The sequence below is a fragment of the Lactuca virosa genome, chromosome 8 (assembly GCF_052849685.1).
Source record: "Lactuca virosa cultivar CGN04683 chromosome 8, Lactuca_virosa_CGN04683_v6, whole genome shotgun sequence".
Classification (NCBI taxonomy): Eukaryota; Viridiplantae; Streptophyta; class Magnoliopsida; order Asterales; family Asteraceae; genus Lactuca; species Lactuca virosa.
The window spans coordinates 154,905,952-154,922,185 of record NC_136433.1 but is presented as its reverse complement, the minus strand read 5'-3'; the positions used below and the strand labels follow the sequence as shown (position 1 = coordinate 154,922,185).

General features: G+C 31.3%; 2 long non-coding RNA genes across 4 annotated transcripts; one reads left to right on the top strand and one right to left on the bottom strand.

Moving 5' to 3' along the window:
• Positions 1–1,492: 1,492 nt before the first annotated feature.
• Positions 1,493–2,651, bottom strand: LOC145129277 (uncharacterized). Its single transcript, XR_013717432.1, has 3 exons — positions 2,579–2,651; positions 2,227–2,464; positions 1,493–1,641 (listed from the first exon to the last, which is right to left on the bottom strand). It is a non-coding gene; the product is annotated as an uncharacterized LOC145129277 (long non-coding RNA).
• Positions 2,652–2,830: 179 nt separating this feature from the next.
• On the top strand, positions 2,831–15,667 carry LOC145129276 (uncharacterized). Of its 3 annotated transcripts, none has more exons than XR_013717429.1 (5): positions 2,831–3,998; positions 4,350–4,506; positions 11,979–13,034; positions 13,109–13,220; positions 15,322–15,667. It is a non-coding gene; the product is annotated as an uncharacterized LOC145129276 (long non-coding RNA). The 3 variants fall into 3 exon arrangements; XR_013717430.1 differs by having other exon boundaries at positions 2,832–3,998; positions 11,979–13,022; XR_013717431.1 differs by having other exon boundaries at positions 2,907–3,998; positions 11,979–12,028.
• Positions 15,668–16,234: the final 567 nt, after the last annotated feature.

The following is a 16,234-nucleotide window of genomic DNA, read 5'->3' as shown; positions in this document are numbered from 1 at the left end:
ATTTCGGTTCCACTTAAAAAACCCAATGAATATTTTGTGAATAGTTAAAAGTGATGAGTTGTAGTGCTAAATGCAAAAAATAATTATAATCTCAATTTAACTAAAATATTTCATAAAGATATTTCTATAATCGTTAAAAGTTTTCAAATAAGTAGCTTAAAATAACTTACAATAACAATAGTTAAAAATAAGTCTATATAAATGATTATATTGTTACCTTTAAAATCAAAAAACAATGTTTGATATTTTAAATAATTATAATGATAGAAATTAAAACGTTAAGCAAATAAAATTTTTAAAAATTAATTAAAAATAACAACAACTATAAATAACATTAAACCATATATTATATTTAATTTTATTCATGAGTAACTCGCGGGTAAAATTCATTCAAACGGTTGAGATTATGTTGTTATAGTAGATGTATATATTATCATATAATTCAAAATAATCAATATATTATATCAATTTAGTATACGAATTATTATATCAAATTTAACAACAACTTTATTATTATATTTAAAAAATATATATTTTTAAAGATTTCAACTATATAGATGTTTCTGCGCAACGCACGGGTATTCGCCTAGTATACAATATAATCGTCTAAAACATAAATTGTTCATTATAACTAAAAAATATTGTGTACAAATTAATACCTAAGTTAAATAGTTAGTCTCTTTGTTAACATCTTCGATACTCGATAGTTTACTCAATATCTTTTTTGCTATTTAGCTATTTATTTAATTCTTAAATCAGTTATATATCTTTTCTAATAAATGAAACCTAAAAATTACACGTGTCAGTTTTTTAGAATGTCTCTTTAACACGTGTCATTTTCTATTATTTTTATTATTTCCTTTTTTTGGTAACAAATCAAATTCAATTTAAAATTTGAAAATACAAAATCATATTCAAGTAAGATTATTATCTTTATTTTGCTTAACAAATTAATTCATAATTACTTACAAAGATCTTGATTTTTTTGACATTTGTTATTTTTTAATCTATATAAACATTTTATATATACCGTCCATGGTTTACACGGGTTATAACATAGTTTAATTATGAATGCATCCATTTAACATGCGACGCCATCTACGCTCCTCGTCTTCTTCCCAATTTCCCCGTCGTTCATCGGCCAAGACAAGATATATGAGCCGAGCGGCTGTTCGAATAATAAATTAGGGGCTGTTTGGCAGGATCTGAATTTTTAAGATCTGAATTTTTAAGAGATCTGAATTTCTAAGAGGGTCTGAAATTTTAAGAGCTGAATGTTGAACATGCTGTTTGGTTGGGACCTCTGAATTGTTGTGTTGAATTATTAAAATGACCATTTTACCCTTCTGTTTTATTTTTTATTGAATTCAATTGTTTGTTTAGAAAATAACCTAATAAATTTCTTAAATACGTATTAAAAAAATATAAACACCATATAAAATCCAAATTTAGCATAAATCAAAATTAAACACAAATCCAAATCCATAAATATTAATGTTTCAGCTACATTCCACCAAGGTAGTGCTTTCAAACTACTCCATTCCCGTCCATTGACCGTAACTTCACGTAAACAAGCTTCTAGAAATGTTTTCTCTACACCTTCAACCTTCCAACTAATCCTATCCTTCTTTTCTCCCATTTCTTTGATCAATTCAACAAAAAAAATGTATGTTTTAGCAACAACTTAAGCATTGCAAATACACATATCAACAACAATTTAAGCAATACAAAGAAATACACAATATATGAGTAGAAAAAAGAAATACACAATTCAACAAAACTAATGGATATTTCATGATAACATCAAGAACAAAACTTGTCAGGAACAACATTTCAGCATAGTACTCAAACATAAAAATATTAAACATAAATATATGAGTAGAAAAAATCAAACATAACATCAAGAATGAACATCAAAATTGAGGATATAACATCATAATCGATCATATAACATCAAAATTGGACATATAACATCATAATCAAGCATATAACATCAAAATATAGCATAACATCACAATTGGGCATATAACATCATAATCAAGCATATAACATCAAAATATAACATAACATCAAATATTGAATCTGATTGAACAAATCAGAAAATATGGCATATCAATTTCGTTTTTTGATTTTCAACTTTGAGGAGAAAGAAGGAAGAAAAACAAAGAGACCAATGAATTCGAAGGGAAAGAAGGAAGAAACAGAAGGAAAAAACTGAAAAAATACCTGCTGGCTGCTGTCGACTTGGCTGAACATAAGGAAGAAACAATGAGGCCAGTTTAAGGAGGAAGACAGCGCTGCTGGCGTCGTCGTTGGCGTCTTCAGTGGCGTCGTCGCTACTAGGTGCTGAAGAGAAGAGATGTGAAGCAAGCAGAGCCGAAGGGAAGAAAAGAAAAGAGGCGGTCGATCTTTAGGGCAAAATAGAGACACGCCTTGTTTTTATTTTTCAGACTTGCTTTTCTATCTGAAAAAATAAGAGGCGTTTTTATTTTTAAAAGATAAAAATTAATACACAAACAAACGCTATGAACCTGAAATTTTAAGACATTGCCTCTTAAGGTAAACAAACAGCCCTTACTTATATGGATTATGGGGTGCGAATGTATTTTCCCCACAGAATATCAATGGATGGGGTGTAGCCCAAAATGCGGTCTTCCTCGATTGATGGAATATTTAGCAATACTTCAAAGTCCAACTTCCCGGCGACAGCACAGATGCCGGGACCCGGGACCCACCACATGTATGGCCTACAGTTACTGTGGTGTACTCAGTTTGATCCCATTTCCTCCGCCATCCTCCCGACCCAATCACCTTCTTCCACGTTTTCATTCTACCCTAATTCTACCAATACCCTCTCGACAACACCAATCCCTTGTTCCCAATCTCTTTTCTAAGCATCTGTTTAGGTAATCTTGAGTTTAAATCGAAAACAAATCAAGATGATGTTTCATTCGTTAATCTTGCTCCCCCACCACATGATATCTTGATTAATCATGATACGGGCATAAACGACAAGCAACTAGTGGAGAAGATAAACATGGCGGTGGTGTGGTGGGGTGGAGTTAAGAACGCAACCACAAAGCAGATTCGTCATCTTTCTTCTATAAAATGGAAGATTTTCGTGTCTCGGTTTATCTTTCTATATTCCATGTATAACACAATTAAGTCAACCATGATTGAAAGATACAATAGGAGGCTGTAACTAATTGTGTTTCAATCAAGAAATGATTTTGCAAAAGTTGTTTACTTTATTTCATGATTATCGTGTTCTTGCTGCAAACAAGTACTGGGGAGAAAAGATGGAGTTTGGTTGAAATCTGACAGAAGAGAGTGAGCACACGCAGAGGCAATTGTATAGAGAGACTATATTGGACTTATGCGTGTGCTCACTTCTCTTGCTGTCAGCCTCCCTTTACTTCTTTCTCCTTCCATATGTCTTCTGTTCTATGTGTTGTTTATGTTACAGAATGGTATCATATGGGTTTTGCTTATTTTATGTATTTTTTCATGTTAATGGGAACTGGGAAAGCATGGAAAACTGTTGAAGGTGCAGAAAAGATGGACACCTGGCTACTGTGATATATATCTATCTATCAAAAACACTCGGAAAAAGCTGCAACTTTCTGATGACTATAGTTACACCACACCTACACATCCACATTCTTTAATATTGTTCTTATCCCTGTTTCTCTACAAAATATCTTTTTCTTGGCTTCTTGCAACATTAAATAGTTTCAGAATGGCAAGATCTATAAGATCAAGAACAATACGTACAAGATAGATCGGATCATATATACCCATCTGCAGGTTCTTTTCCTATTGCAAAATTTATACTATTTATGATTGATTGGTTATTTATATAATTTGTTTCTAACTGTTGTTCTTTCTTACTGATTATTTACATTATAATAATATATATTCGACTTGGGAGTTCTACAAACCTGTACTTTTTGATGACGGAGAGGACGAAATGAGATTTTCTTAAAATCATTAGCAAGGTACTTCCTCGTCATTCCTTATTAATCATTATTGTTATTGTCTTAAGTACACTTTAACCGTTTCTTTTATTCTCTTTCCCAAAAAAAATTAAATTTTCCATTTTAGGGTTTCCTCCTCCCATCCCCGTACTTTCTTATGCGTTCTTCTAATTTTTGGCTTAAATCATGGCTGAGTATTTGATTTTTTCTCCCTTAATCTCATTCTTATCGATTTTAGATCCTATTTCTCCTATGGATCTGATGGATTTCACTTTTATATAGTATATTTTTGAGAAAAGGTGAAATATTAATTGTGTAAGCACGATGTGGTTATGCATCTCTCATCAGGGTTTTTTTCGTAATTTTTTGTAGGTACACACACTGGAAATACACAGATAAAGAGAGATCACTGTGTTGTATGTACATATATTCGATATTGGTTTTGATTTTCAGGTAAGATAGTATGTAAGCAGATATGGTGAAGTCTTTTCCTTCTCAGAGAGGCATCAAATCAAAGAAATTTTTTCAGGTTAGATAGTTTGTACATGTTTTCTTAAGCAGTTGATTTGGGGTTCATAAAATATATTCAACTTTCTACTTTTTCTTAACCATCTCCCTGGAGTGGTTTTTAGGTTTTAGCAACAATTTAGTTTACACATATTGGTGCCTATCATGATATCCGTTAATGCTTTTTAACCACTTCGTGTGTTACTATGATCATTGATTTGTGTAGAAAGTTTGTGTTGGTTAGTATCTTGGTAGTCATGGATCATGAATTCTATAATCAAGTCATCCATAGATACAAATTGTCTGCTAGGTGAGTTGTTGATGAATACATGTTTGTGCTTTAATTAGAATGTGTCATATATTTCTATATGAAAATATTACATGTTCAAGAAACTAGGAAACTCACAAATTCTCTTACTACTCACTTGTCTAGTTATGCTACTACTGCTGGCAATAAAGTTTAGGAACAAAGAGACAAATCACATGTTATTTGGTTATTTTTGTTTAGCAGGTGTGTTAGTGTTGCACATAATCAATAGTTGTCATATGGGACTTAATATTATCTGATTAGCACATCTTGGTAGTTGTGTCTTCTTTGTAGGGACAATAAAAATCATATGATCATATCTGATCAAGAACATGCAATAAAATTTATATTCTTTTTTGTTGGTTTTCCATAGGTCGAATGTTTGTTGGACAAATTGGCTTAAGAACCTAATTGAAGCTGTTGATAACATATAATTTGTTGTTTTCTTTGCACTAGCTAGCTGCTTGCTATTGGTTCCAATGCAATGCTTGCTGTTAAAAAAATCTGATTGAGAACATGCATTTTGCATTCAGGTTTGTAAATTCTAGAAAACGAGTGAGATGGTCCTCGAGAATATAGGTGTGGCCATTCATCTTTTAGAAAGTATCTACATTATCCATTAAAACATGTATATTTTCTAAGGATTACATCTTAATTACACATAGGTTCAGAATTGTAGTTCATGGAAATAACAAAACACTTATCTAAGCGACCATATTATCTAATGTTTAAGGGTGTTAAATACATACTTAAATTAATTATTGTGAGTTGCAATCACAAATAATATAATTAGCTACGAGTATTTTGGAGAAATTATTATGGTTTTGAATTGTTGAGTACATTGAATTTATGTTGGCTTTATATAAAATAACATAAGGAAGTTCTAGTTTAGGTTTGTCTTAAACATAAATCTTGATATCAAGCCAATGAAAGATCATCTTTTATTGCTTTTCCACAATGTTCTAAAAGTTCTTCACATGTGAGCATAAGTTCACTTCTAGTTGTTACTTGATCGCCTAAGTATGAATTAATACATGCATAAGCAACATATTTTATATGATCATGTGAGAACTAAAATGTCGATAGTTATATTAGTTTAATGAAATTTACTTTTGTAAATGACATACCATCTTATTGTTCCATTCTTCACCACTTATCTTTCTAAACACTTGGTGATGTTTGGATGTGCTTTTGAATAGTAGGAAGTAGATAATCAACTAAGAATAATAAGAATTAATATCTGGTTCAATATATATTGCTTCTCTTAATTCAACTTGTAATAATTATCTAAATAGTTTAAAATGTTTGACAAATCTTGATTATTCGAGGATATATATATATATATATATATATATATATATATATATATATATATATATATATATATATATATATATATATATATATAAGAGTAAAATAATAGTATGCAACACTACCCTTTGATAAGCAGAAGTAGGTTGCCTAAAAATTATATGAACACTTGAAGTTACAATACTAAAATAATCATTCTTACTGTGCAAATTTAAACATCCTTCATAATACACCAGGGGATTTGTAAGTCTATGCATCTTATCTATCCCACATATATTAATGTATATATTTATGTACTCTTAGACCTTACTTGGGTTTTGTATAGCCCGACCCATTGCCCATGCCCATGTTGTCTTTAGTCTAAAGATTAACTGAAGTTGTATAACTTTTGGATAATTATGCCAAATTACATGGTATTTAAGCGATCTTTAACTTAACCTCTCTCATATCCATTGCTTAATCCTTGCCTATATCTTTCTTCCTGGAATGTATCAATTTTGAATGATTATTCCAAATTACATGGTATTAGAGTCATCATTTTCTTAACCTCTCTCCTATCCCTTCCTTAATCTGACACATTCAACTCTCACTTTTTGGCCCTAATTGCTTTACATGGACGCCAACCCCTAAAAACCATTTGGGATAACAAATATCAAAGCCTTCATCCCATCGACCTTTGGTCTCGATGAGCTTAATTATGATGCATGTTAGTAGCTTTTTGAAACTCATTGCATAAGCTTTGGATATCTTGGTCGCCTTGAACGTCCCATTGACGATGATTTTGAAGAAGGGCATATCTACAATTTCGATTTTGGACAACCTCATAAATATGTTTAGAGATGACGTAATGCCTCAACCCAATGTTTACCCAATCAAAACTTGGCATTCAAAACTTCATACAACGCGACGCCTCAACCCTTACATACAAGCCCCCTCTTCAACTCCTCAATGCCACTTGCAAGCTCTTTTGTTTAACGGCTAACACACACACCCACTAAATCTACTCCTAAACTATTTTATTATCCACAACGGGACTTGAACCCTCAACCCCTTAAGGGAGGGATGCCTTTCGAACTCCTTGGTACTGCTAGGCCAAAGGCCCTTTGGTCACTTGCATGCTCTTGATGATCATAATTGATGAAAAGTCTCGATTGATGAATATAATTCTCTTATTACTAATGGTACTTGGATACTTGTTTCTTGGCCCTCATATGTCAACATTATCGAGGCTATTTGGATTTTTAAAAAGAAACTTTGTGACAATGGTTCTTTTGATCGCTACAAGGCTTGTTTGATTGCTAGTAGGAAGAGTCAAGAACGAACATTTATTGTTATGAGACTTTTAGCTAGGTTTCACAACCGGCCACCATTCACAATGTTGTTAGTCTTGTTTTCTTTTGTCAGTGGCCGATTCACTACGTGAACGTTGAGAATTATTTTATTTTATTTTATTTTGTTATTTTTTTTTCATGAGGACCTATGTGAGATTGTGCATATGCATTAACCACCTAGCTTTGTGGATGCAATGTATGTAGCTTGAATATGTGTACCTTCTTTGCAAATCTCTCTATGGGCTTAAGCAAGCCCCATATGCCTAGGTTTGTGGATGCAATGTAGCTTGAATTTTTGTACCTTCTTTGCAAATCTCTTTATGGACTTAAGCAAGCCCCTTATGCGTAGTTTGATCGATTTGTTCACTACTGAAATCATCTTGGGTTTGAACATTATGATGTATATCATCTCTATTTATCTATCATCATGGCCCATCAGTTTCTTTTCTCCTTTATGTGGATGATATCGTTTTTACTATCTATTCAACAACAACGCTTCATTATATTACCCGGTCTCTAAGCATTCAATTTGCTATAACTAATCTCAAGCCATTAAACCACTTCATATGGATTTATACACTCTACAATTTGTTTTAATCATATTATGTTCCTATTATAGGGTCAAGTAAGAGCAAGATTTCAATTATCCATATGAGCTAGATCCATAGATGCATTTAATACCCTTGATCTAGCTCATATGGATAATTGAAATCTTGCTCTTACTTGACACTATAATAGGAACATAATATGATTAAAACAAATTGTAGAGTGTATAAATCCATATGAAGTGGTTTAATGGCTTGAGATTAGTTATAGCAAATTGAATGCTTAGAGACCGGGTAATTGAAATCTTGCTCTTATGGATAATTGAAATCTTGCTCTTATTTGACACAATGGTCAAACTTGGCACTCGATGTCCCTTTAGATCTCACTTTGAATCGTGGTATTGTTGAGACCCTCCAATATCAACCTTTTACCAGGTTAGATCTTCTATATGTCGTTTAACAGATTTGTATCTATGTGCATGATCTGTGGGAGCCTCACTTTAGAGCTCTTAAGCAGATTTGTCTCTACCTACGCGACCCACTTTGGATATTGGTCCACAAAATTCTTCCTCCCGGACTATTAGTCTAATAGCCTACTCTTATGGTGCTTTGGGATGCCCTTCCATGTGTCACTTTACTTCTACCTTTCTTTTTGTTTTTTCTATTATTATTTATTATTTTTTAGCTTGGCAATAACCTTTCTAAGCAACAACCCACGCTCTCGTATTCTTGTGTGGAAGTTGAGTATCATGAGTTCCCAATGTTGTTGCTTAGACATGTTAGCCTCGAAATCTTCTTCTTGATCACTATATTCGGTTGCTAAACCACCATTGTGTAATGTGACAATGTAAGGTGTTGTTTGTTTTTTCTGAGGTAAAATGTATGTAGTCTGCGGACCACATCTGCAGACCTCTGCAGTAGATGAGGTGGACCAAACATCTGCAGTCTGAAAAAAGAAGTCTGTTTGTTTTTTTAACATCTGCAGACTACTACAATCAACTAAAATTTAATTAAACTGATTTAAAAAATAAAAAAAATAAAAAACTTAAAAAAGTTTTTAGTAACTTTATGACTTTATTATAGATAATTAACAAATGTAGATAAACTTTTATGAATTATTGTATAAAAAGTGAAAAAATTTGTACGAATTAACATATATTACATAAAAACCAACAAATTTCGGTTGCAAAGTTATACCTAAACATTGTGATTAGGGATAATTAACAAATGTAGATCAATTTTTATGTATTATTATATAAGAAGTGAAAATAAAATTGTACGAATTAATGTATATATTTGACAAAAAACAACAAACGTTTGTCGCAAAGTTATACATAAACGTTATAATTATGAATAAAAGAATTTAACACATAAAATGGATGGAAATAAACTTTGATTTTAAATAAAAAATTTCAAAATTTTCATTTTACTTTTTCAAGTAAATCAATTAAGAACTGAGCATAAATATTTTTCCCAAGAAATTAATAATATTGCATTAAATAATATTTTATAAAATTTGGCATAAAAAATATAAGACAATATTAAGATTTTTTCATATCTATATAAACAGCTCCAACAACCATTATTGTAATTAAATCTTTATTTATAAATGAGAAATCTACAGAAAAGTCTCAAACTTTTGGGAAAAGTTTCAAAAAAGTCTTAAAAAAATTTTTTAACAGAAAAGTCCTATTATTTTGAGAAAAATCACATATTCTGTCATTTGTTGTTCAAATATATAAAAAAAGACTTTTTTGTTAATTTGGGCAAAATGTTAAATAATCGGGACTAGTCAGTTCAAAAAAACACTTTAGGACTTTATTGAAACTTTTCCCAAAAGTTTGGGACTTTTCTGTAGATTTCTCTTTATAAATTTATCACAAAAGTCATAATTGTGTCATCAAACCTTTTTTTCTTTAAGTATTGTAACTTTTCTTATTTCAAATTGTTTATCATAGATAAAGTTAGAATAAATCTAAGTTAAAAAAAAAAAACAAAGATATGTTTTTTTAGCTAGAAGATCTATGAAGAGGTTTGAAGACGCTGGTCTGTATCTGCGTCAAGAAAAGAACACGCAAACCATTTTAGGTCTGCAGTCTTCAAAAACAAACAGTCTGCGAAGCCTGATGTTTGCGCATGGTCTGTGTGGCGCAGACCGCAGACAGAAGAGATCAAGAAGATCTGTAGACAAAAAATAAACATCACTTAGGTGATGGTTATCTCTTTGCAAATTTTCTTTATCATCGGGGAATGAGATTGATATTCACTTTGTTCGTGACAAATTAGTCACTTCATGTTCTTCTTGTTCAATCATCATTGTAGTATGCTGACATCTTTACCAAAGTCCTCTTTTGACTCATTATGGATTTTCGGTCCAGTTTTAATGGTCAATTTTCAGCCAATATCCCATCTTCAAAATGTAGGGGAATATATATATATATATATATATATATATATATATATATATATATATATATATATATAGGCCTTAGATTATGAATAGCCCGACCCATGGCTTGTACCCTTATTGTATTTATTTTGAAGTCTAACGGAATGTGGATTACTATTGGGTAATTATTCCAAATTACAACATCTACTACATTTGCATACTTTGAAGCAACATGAACTGTCTGCTTCTATAAAAGGTTAAAATCCATCTGACCCATATTGTCTGATTTATTTGTTGTAAAGTCAACAAGCTAAATAATTGTGTTTGTGTTTATGTTTATTGTACATGTGCATGCAAATATACATGTACATTCCAATGCATAGACACCTTTACACCGTCATCCTTCTTGGATCATGCCACTAGCTAAAGCTATTTCAGTTCCAAATTACAACAGCTACTACATTTACATACTTTAAAACAACATGAACTATCTGCTTCTTCAAAAGGTTAAAGCTCCATCTGATCGATATTGTCTTCGTTATTTGTCATAATAGTCAATAAAGCATAAATAATTGTGTTTATGTTTATTGTACATGTGCATGAAAATATACATGTACATTCCAATGTATAGACACCTTTCCACCATCATCCTTCTTCTTGGTTCATGCTAGCAATTGCCAATGCTGTTTCAGTTTCACAGATGTGCTTATCAAAAATTTCCATATTTATTCAATTGTAATCCCTTTTGCTCTGTATAAATGTTGGTCTCTGGGCTGGAACAGCTTCATTAATTACTTATTACTTTCATCTTTGCATTCCTCTTGCAGATGTTTACCCTTTGTTCTCTCATAGCCTTATCTTATCATGAAATGAAAGCCTTTACGAAAAGTTTCTTCTACTCCTTCAATCTTACATAAATGTTACTGGGTTGCACAATTTGAAATTGTATAATATAGAATGAACAAAATTGAGCTTTTTCAGTGTGATAATTACTTATTAGCTTAACCTTAACTTCCCATATACTGGCACTAAAAGTATACATTAATGTTTCTGGCATAACATCAGCTAAGAAGCAACTAAAATGTAGTTAGGTTTGGTTGTTGCATCAGATTTTGCTCATCTGAATAAAATTTATCTTAGTTTGTAACATAATTCATGGTTCTTTTTACTTGTTTTCTCTAGTTCCATAGTCCTATTTTTGGAATAATTATGCATGCTGGATGAATGTCGTTTGTGCATAGGGTAGCCTAGACAATGGCCACGTAATCAAGTAAATGAAGCATATTATATAATGCTCAAAGTGGTAAATGTTTACCCAAAACTTGTATGTACCTTGGGCTTATATATCTTTGATTTATCATATGATCGTGTAGTATTCATAGCTCAATTTATGCTTGGCTAACCTCTTTTTCTAATAATACCATTGATTTTTGACACTTGGTTTGTTGGCCTGCTCATTTGAAACTCAACACAGTATCATTGAATCTCTGTAAAAATGCTGATAGTTATATAGAATTTTGTGTGTAAAAGTGTATTTACTTATACTAGGTGTTCTTCCCTCTTAATTAACATTTTGTCACCGAATCACCATTTACTGTTTATTACCTTCAGGAATTGGACGAGTTTTTCAAGGCAATGGGAATCCTGTCAAGACCTTGGAGGTTGTTAAAAGACTCTGAGTTATATATTGGATTGCGTTGTGTCTAACTCTTCCTTGTGGTACTTGAATAAATTTATGAGGCGTATGGGTTTATAACATTTATACACACAAAAAAATGGAAAGCTATTAAAAATAACAAAAATGTGTATTTATACCTTAGATGTTTAATTTGTAATTAGAACATAAGACTCTAGTCAAAAGTAAAGATCATTGAGTAGCAATTTCACAATAACAGAAACTATTAATGTAGAGACGAGATGTGAACGAACAATTAATGTAGAGGTCATTAAGAAACATAGATATATCAATGGCAATTTCATAATATATAACACAAATAGTTAATGTAGAGACGAGATGTGAAGAGGCCTGTTAATGTCCATTTCAAGCACAAGTGTTGGGCTTTAAGCCTAATGAGAATAAGGTTTTATGATTACAAATAATAATAATAATAAGATCATGCATCGTTCAAAATCCCATAACAGTTAAATGCCTATAAAATAATAAACAATGAGATATATACCAAATCTTTTTCAAATCGTACGATGAAACACACGATATTCATAAAATACAACTACAATTCTATTAAAATGAATATGAAGCATTTAATATTAAAACGCCATCATGTTGTTTTTGTTGATTTGTTTTTATATATCGTTCCTTTTTATTCATTTTTGTACGTTATAATAAAATATGTACGTTTTGTTGGAGAGGAGGAAATAAGATTTTCTTGAAATCATGTAAGGTGCTTCCTCATCACCCCTTGGCCTTAACCGTTTCTTTTTTCCCCTCCCCAAAAAAATTTCAAAATTTTATTTTTAGGGTTTTGTTCTCCAGTTCTCTCCGATATCCCCCAGTTTATTCCGCGTTCTTCTAAACTTTTGGCATAAATCTTCTGAGTAGTTGATTTTTTGCCCTTATTAAAGTCGTTCTTATCGATTTAGATTATATTCCTCTTCTGGATCTGATGGATTTCACATTTTTAGTATTTTTCTGAGGTGAAACAATGTGTAAGCATGATATGCTTTGTTCGTCATCATATCAGGGTTTTTTCCGTATATATGAGGTATATAACTTTTTGTAGGTACAAGAGATCAGATCAGTGATATGGTTTTGATTTTCAAGTACGATAGTATATATGTAAGAAGTCGTTCTTTTCATATATCTCAGGCATCAGATCAAAGAAAGAGTTTCAGGTTAGTATGTACATGTTTTCTTTAAGTACTTTATTTGGGGTTTATCAAATATATTTTACTTTGTACTTTACCGTGACCTATTTCTTAAATATCTCCTTATGATAGTTTTAGGTTTTAATAACAAAATTATTTAAAAAGGGAGTATAATTTTGTTAAAATTCCTTCTTACAATATAGCTGCCTGTAAGCTCATTGAACACTTGGTATGTTACAATGATGATTGCTCTATATTTGTTTGAGAGCCTAGACTATATAAATTACTCATCAATAGTCAATAATTAGGTTTGGTTTGAGTTGGAGAAAATTGTACTTAAAAAGTAGACATCTCTACTTTTTTTTTTTTTTTTAACTAATGACGATTTTAATGACCCTAATGCACTTAGTTGATTCAATGCTCTTGCTATCTCATTTTCATTAGCATGCTTGTTGAGTCATTCTATCATAACCCTAATTAGGGTTATGAACTTATGATAGAACGAGTAAGCTAACAAAAACGAGATAGCAAGAAAATTGAATCAAGTAAGTGTATTAGGGCGCTATTAAAATGGTCATTAGTTAACTAAAAGTAAAGATGTCTACTTTAAAATGCTGGTATCTTGTTAGTAATAGATCATGGAGTATATAATTGAGTCGTTCATAGATACATATTTTTTGCTACACGGGTTCTTGCTTGCTTGTATGCATGTCTAATTAGATGGCATAATTGATTATGATAGTTTATTTGATAGTTTACATGCTCTATACTATGGGAATAAAGAGTCAAATCATATGTTATTGGATGATTTTGATTTAACAGACATGTTAGTGCTGCATACAGTTGATAGTTATCAAAGTTGGAGTGTATATAATTTTATAAGCACACCAGGTTTCTATAGAAAACCAGCTATTATTTAGAAGTGTTTACCTTTTGTTGTTTCTAATTTCCATCTAGATTCCTCAGTGGTCTAGCCCACTTTCCATACGCCAAACCCCACTATGATTCATGGCCTATAAGTTGTAAAAGAATTTGTATGAAAAAGACAAACAAGATTTGACATTGTCCTTGAGAATATAGATGTCCTTCATCTTTTAGTTAAATAAGTACAATATGCATTTGAAAGACAATTCTATAGGATGATATCTTTATGGGTGTTTGAGTACGTATATGCCTAAATTGGTTATTGCTACTTGCAATCACAAATCAAAATGATTAGGTTTTAATCATTGATTATTTTAACATTGATTACATTGGTTGGCCATACATAAAACTATCGTGCGAAGTCCCAAGTTTAGGTTTTTGTTTAAACATAAACCTTTATATAAACCCCAACAAGTTTTAAGGTCAATATCTTCATTTACTTTTGCACAATATTTTCAAAAAGTGTTCTGCACATCTAGGGCAGATAACTTAGCTTCTAGTGATTGATCGCCTAAGTGTGTATTAAGCAAAAACATAAGGCGCTCAGTTTAGTATGTAAAGTATAATTAACTTGCAGTTTACGAGAACATGTATTTTTGGACCATATTATATGTAGTGTATGTTTAGAATCTTGTGTTATATTAAATTGTACATGTACATAGATTGTTCATAATCTTGTTCTTTTGGAGTGTACAATGCTCGAATCTTCTTCTTGTCTAGTGTCTAATGAATTACAATCATCAGTGGGCATGGTGGAAAAGCTTCACTCCTTTGGGTGTTCCCAAAACTCTTATTATGTCTTTGTTCTCTTAGGTAGTCATTTCTCTTATCATGAGAAGAAACCTTTTTACCTTTATTAATCAAACCCATTTATTAAATTCCTTGAGTTACTAACATCACTGGTTGGCAATTTGGAATCTGTGAACACAATGACTAAGATTTTGCTCATCCAAATAAATTTAATCTTTTTTTTGTAACAAAACTCTTTGTTCTTGCATGTACTATGTGCTTTTACTTGTTTTTCTTGTTTCATATTCCAAATTTTGGATAATGCGCGGTGAATGTGTAGGAAGTATTATGTGTCGTTCACTCAAATATGGATACAAAGTATAAATGAGATATTTTTTTAATAGCATTATGTTTAAAAAGCAACAGCATTATGTTTAAAAAACTATTGACCCACTAACAAAAATCACCAAAACAGGGACATGCAGTACATGAAGGGGAGAAAGAAGAAACAAGTTACACGGGATTCATGGAAAAAAGTGGGTTAATTTACAAGTATGCCAGTATACGACTAGATCCAAACAAGAAAGAATCTTGTTGATATCAAAATGGTTTGCTGAAATTTTGTCAAGTGAGAAAGATTGTGTTAGGTTTTTGAAAAGACAATTTTTTTTTCCAAGTGGCAAATCAGCAATTTTCTAGTACCATTTTTGTTAAAAGCATATAGGGCTTATTTTATATATACAGGCTCAATTTGATTACATATACTGGAGTGGATAGGATACTTAAACTTCTATATATGATATTGGGACTATTTTATGTAACCAATGGGCTTCAAGATTAAAGACAATAAAATTAAGATAAAAAAATAAATGAAACAACAGGTGTATAATATTGGTTTCTATATATACATATAGGAGATAGAGTTGAAGTAGGGTTATACCCTAATCTTGTGAATCATGTAATCTCATTGGATTCTTTATTCAATGCCTTCAAAATTACAATGATATATGGCATTATAAAGAAGATTCCATTTTTGATATGTGAGGCTAATAAAACTTTAAAATGCAGAATCTACTAAAAATAAATGTTGGTAACTGAATTGTACTTCTCAAAACACAATTGTTCAAGCAGTCAAACATGAATCGTGATGGTAAATTAGGTAAATACCCAAGAAAAGCTGAAGAAATGTACAATATTTATATGGTTTTGAGGTTAATTTGGTCATGAATAAGCAAAACTATGGTAGCAAAAGACCTTCCCTAGATGACATGAGCCCATATGGTACCAAAAAGCAATCTGTCTATCTGTCAGTTTACTCACATGACCTTTTAGCTATGGAATGAGACTTGATACCATATACAGATTCGAATTCATGTAATTTCAGTTGG